Source organism: Aphelocoma coerulescens, unplaced genomic scaffold (genome assembly GCF_041296385.1).
Source record: "Aphelocoma coerulescens isolate FSJ_1873_10779 unplaced genomic scaffold, UR_Acoe_1.0 HiC_scaffold_101, whole genome shotgun sequence".
NCBI classification, from domain to species: Eukaryota; Metazoa; Chordata; class Aves; order Passeriformes; family Corvidae; genus Aphelocoma; species Aphelocoma coerulescens.
This window is the reverse complement of record NW_027183464.1, coordinates 102,151-106,944: the sequence shown is the minus strand read 5'-3', so window position 1 is coordinate 106,944 and position 4,794 is coordinate 102,151.

Genomic DNA, 4,794 nt, shown 5'->3' with positions numbered 1-4,794 from the left:
AGTAAAAACTGGAGCAATGTCGTGTCCAAGAAGATTTTCCCAGAGAAAAGCATCCTAGGAGCAGCAAGTGTCCTGGAGGTACCAGTTGCCAGTATATGACTCCTAGGATGCTGTGGCGCTGCCAAAGGCGAAGAGGCTCAGAGAGCTGCCAGACACGATCCTCGAGCAGGAAAGGCAGATTTTAGGAGCTCCAGGGAATTCCCTGACGTCAGCAGTGGAGGAGCAGGATGAGGAAGATGTCCACGCTTGGGCTACTTGTGGCAAGAGTGTCCAAGGCTCCCAGTGCCTCCGTGGGAGCTGCAGGAGTGGAGTCAGAGGAAGGCCTTTGGACAGGACTCGCTGCTCCCTCAGAGCCATGGCTCTCAGCAGAACCGTCTCATTGCTGAGGATGCACCTGTCCAGGAAGAGCCTTGCAAAGGAGTAGGAGTCCAGCTCATTGCAGTAAGGGAATGGCTGAAGGATGTTTCCCAGGAGCAACTATGCTGAAGGTGCCAGTTCCAGTCCATGGCTCGCAGGATGCTGCAGCACTGCCATAGGAGAAGGCGTTTGGCATGGTGCTAGAGAAGGTCCTCGAGCAGCAAAGGCAGGTGTTTGCAGCTCCAGGGAATACCCTGACGTCAGCAGTGGAGTAGCAGGATGAGGAAGATGTCCACGCTTGGGCTACTTGTGGCAAGAGCCTCTATCCCTGCCCTTGCCTGTGTGAGAGTTGCTGGAGCGCAGACGGAGGAAGGCCTTTGGACAGGTGCAAGGTAAGAATGATGCATGGTCGGCAGTCGTGGTGTAAACAGAAACATTTCTTGCAATCATCCCTACTGTTAGAGTAGTTTCACTTTCCGGTTTGAATAGCGTGAGCCTGGAAAGCCAATAGTCTAAATGTTCAGATGTCTGGTACCCAATAGTAGACATGAACTCAAGTCTCTCATAGAAACATCAGGCTTTTTCCTTAAGCCAAGTGCTGGGAGGGGAATTTCTTCTGTAAAACTACTGTGCTTCTGCTGCTTGTTCCATTTTAGAAAGTTTCCTCCCTTGGCCCTGCCTTGATTGAATAGTCCTTTCTCTTCTAACTAGAAGCTCCAGGTTTTAATCTTACAAGTTGTCTTTGTTTTCTTTGTCCACAGACAGGAGTCCCTGCTCTCCCAGAGCCATGTCGATCATCAGAAGCTGCTTGTGGCTGCGGATGCAGATGGCCACAAAAGGCCTAGAAGTAAAATCTGGAGCAAGGTCGTGTGCAAGAAGATTTTCCCAGAGAAAAGCATCCTAGGAGCAGCAAGTGTCCTGGAGGTGCCAGTTGCCAGTATATGACTCCAAGGATGCTGTGGCGCAGCCAAAGGTGAAGAGGCTCAGAGAGCTGCCAGACACGATCCTCGAGCAGCAAAGGCAGGTGTTTGCAGCTCCAGGGAATTCCCTGCCGTCAGCAGTGGAGGAGCAGGATGAGGAAGATCTCGACGCTTGGGCTACTTGTGGCAAGAGTGTCCAAGGCTCCCAGTGCCTCCGTGGGAGCTGCGGGACTGGAGGCGGAGGAAGGCCTTTGGGCAGGACTGGCTGCTCCCTCAGAGCCGCGGCTCTCAGCAGAACCGTCTCATTGCTGAGGATGCACCTGTCCAGGAAGAGCATTGCAGAGGAGTAGGAGTCCAGCTCATTGCAGTAAGGGAATGGCTGAGGGATGTTTCCCAGGAGCAACTTTGCTGGAGGTGCCAGTTCCAGTCCGTGACTTGCAGGATGCTGCAGCACTGCCATAGGAGAAGGCGTTTGGCATGGTGCTAGAGAAGATCCTCGAGCAGCAAAGGCAAGTGTTTGCAGCTCCAGGGAATTCCTAGATGTCAGCAGTGGAAGATCAGGATGAGGAATATCTCCAGGCTTGGGCTACTTGTGGCAAGAGCCTCCATCCCTGCCCGAGCTTGGGTGAGAGTTGCCAGAGCGCAGACGGAGGAAGGCCTTTGGACAGGTGCAAGGTAAGAATGATGCATGGTCGGCAGTCGTGGTGTAAACAGAAACATTTCTTGCAATCATCCCTACTGTTAGAGTAGTTTCACTTTCCGGTTTGAATAGCGTGAGCCTGGAAAGCCAATAGTCTAAGTGTTCAGATGTCTGGTAGCCAATAGTAGACATGAACTCATGTCTCTCATAGAAACATCAGGCTTTTTCCTTAAGCCAAGTGCTGGGAGGGGAATTTCTTCTGCAAAAGTACTGTGCTTCTGCTGCTTGTTCCATTTTAGAAAGTTTCCTCCCTTGGCCCTGCCTTGATTGAATAGTCCTTTCTCTTCTAACTAGAAGCTCCAGGTTTTCTTCTTACAAGTTGTCTTTGTTTTCTTTGTCCACAGACAGGAGTCCCTGCTCTCCCAGAGCCATGTCGATCATCAGAAGCTTCTTGTGGCTGAGAATGCAGATGGCCACGAAAGGCCTAGGAGTAAAAACTGGAGCAAGGACGTGTGCAAGAAGATTTTCCTAGAGGAAAGCATCCTAGGAGCAGCAAGTGTCCTGGAGGTGCCAGTTGCCAGTATATGACTCCTAGGATGCTGTGGCGCTGCCAAAGGCAAAGAGGCTCAGAGATCTGCCAGACACGATCCTCCAGCTGGAAAGGCAGATGTTGGGAGCACCAGGGAATTCCCTGACGTCAGCAGTGGAGGAGCAGGATGAGGAAGATGTCCACGCTTGGGCTACTTGTGGCAAGAGTGTCCGAGGCTCCCAGTGCCTCCGTGGGAGCTGCAGGACTGGTGACGGAGGACAACCATTGGGCAGGACTGGCTGCTCCCTCAGAGCTGTGGCTCTCAGCAGAACCGTCTCATTGCTGAGGATGCACCTGTCCAGGAAGAGCATTGCAGAGGAGTAGGAGTCCAGCTCATTGCAGTAAGGGAATGGCTGAGGGATGTTTCCCAGGAGCAACTTTGCTGGAGGTGCCAGTTCCAGTCCGTGGCTCGCAGGATGCTGCAGCACTGCCATAGGAGAAGGGGTTTTGCATGGTGCTAGAGAAGATCCTCGAGCAGCAAAGGCAGGTGTTTGCAGCTCCAGGGAATACCCTGACGTCAGCAGTGGAGTAGCAGGATGAGGAAGATGTCCACGCTTGGGCTACTTGTGGCAAGAGCCTCCATCCCTGCCCTTGCCTGGGTGAGAGTTGCCGGAGCGCAGATGGAGGAAGGCCTTTGGACAGGTGCAAGGTAAGAATGATGCATGGTCGGCAGTCGTGGTGTAAACAGAAACATTTCTTGCAATCATCCCTACTGTTAGAGTAGTTTCACTTTCCGGTTTGAATAGCATGAGCCTGGAAAGCCAATAGTCTAAATGTTCAGATGTCTGGTACCCAGTAGTAGACATGAACTCAAGTCTCTCATAGAAACATGAGGTTTTTTCCTTAAGCCAAGTGCTGGGAAGGGAATTTCTTCTGCAAAACTACTGTGCTTCTGCTGCTTGTTCCATTTTAGAAAGTTTCCTCCCTTGGCTCTGCCTTGATTGAATAGTCCTTTCTCTTCTAACTAGAAGCTCCAGGTTTTAATCTTACAAGTTGTCTTTGTTTTCTTTGTCCACAGACAGGAGTCCCTGCTCTCCCAGAGCCCTGTTGATCATCAGAACCTGCTTGTGGCTGAGGATGCAGATGGCCACGAAAGGCCTAGAAGTAAAATCGGCAGCAAGGTCGTGTCCAAGAAGATTTTCCCAGAGAAAAGCATCCTAGGAGCAGCAAGTGTCCTGGAGGTGCCAGTTGCCAGTATATGACTCCTAGGATGCTGTGGCGCTGCCAAAGGTGAAGAGGCTCAGAGAGCTGCCAGACATGATCCTCCAGCTGGAAAGGCAGATGTTTGGAGCTCCAGGGAATTCCCTGACGTCAGCAGTGGATGAGAGGGATGAGGAAGATGTCCACGCTTGGGCTACTTGTGGCAAGAGTGTCCAAGGCTCCCAGTGCCTCCGTGAGAGCGGCAGGACTGGAGACGGAGGAAGGCCTTTGGACAGGTGCAAGGTAAGAATGATGCATGGTCCCCAGTTGTGGTGAGTACAGAAACATTTCTTCGAAGCATCTCTAGCTTTTGAAATAGTTTGACATTCCGGTTTGAATTGCGTGAGCCTGGAAAGCCAGTAGTCTAAATGTTCAGATGTCTGCTATCCAATAGTAGACATGAACTCAAGTCTCTCATAGAAACATCAGGCTTTTTCCTTAAGCCAAGTGCTGGGAGGGGAATTTCTTCTGTAAAACTACTGTGCTTCTGCTGCTTGTTCCATTTTAGAAAGTTTCCTCCCTTGGCCCTGCCTTGATTGAATAGTCCTTTCTCTTCTAACTAGAAGCTCCAGGTTTTAATCTTACAAGTTGTCTTTGTTTTCTTTGTCCACAGACAGGAGTCCCTGCTCTCCCAGAGCCATGTCGATCATCAGAAGCTGCTTGTGGCTGCGGATGCAGATGGCCACAAAAGGCCTAGAAGTAAAATCTGGAGCAAGGTCGTGTGCAAGAAGATTTTCCCAGAGAAAAGCATCCTAGGAGCAGCAAGTGTCCTGGAGGTGCCAGTTGCCAGTATATGACTCCAAGGATGCTGTGGCGCAGCCAAAGGTGAAGAGGCTCAGAGAGCTGCCAGACACGATCCTCGAGCAGCAAAGGCAGGTGTTTGCAGCTCCAGGGAATTCCCTGCCGTCAGCAGTGGAGGAGCAGGATGAGGAAGATCTCGACGCTTGGGCTACTTGTGGCAAGAGTGTCCAAGGCTCCCAGTGCCTCCGTGGGAGCTGCGGGACTGGAGGCGGAGGAAGGCCTTTGGGCAGGACTGGCTGCTCCCTCAGAGCCGCGGCTCTCAGCAGAACCGTCTCATTGCTGAGGAT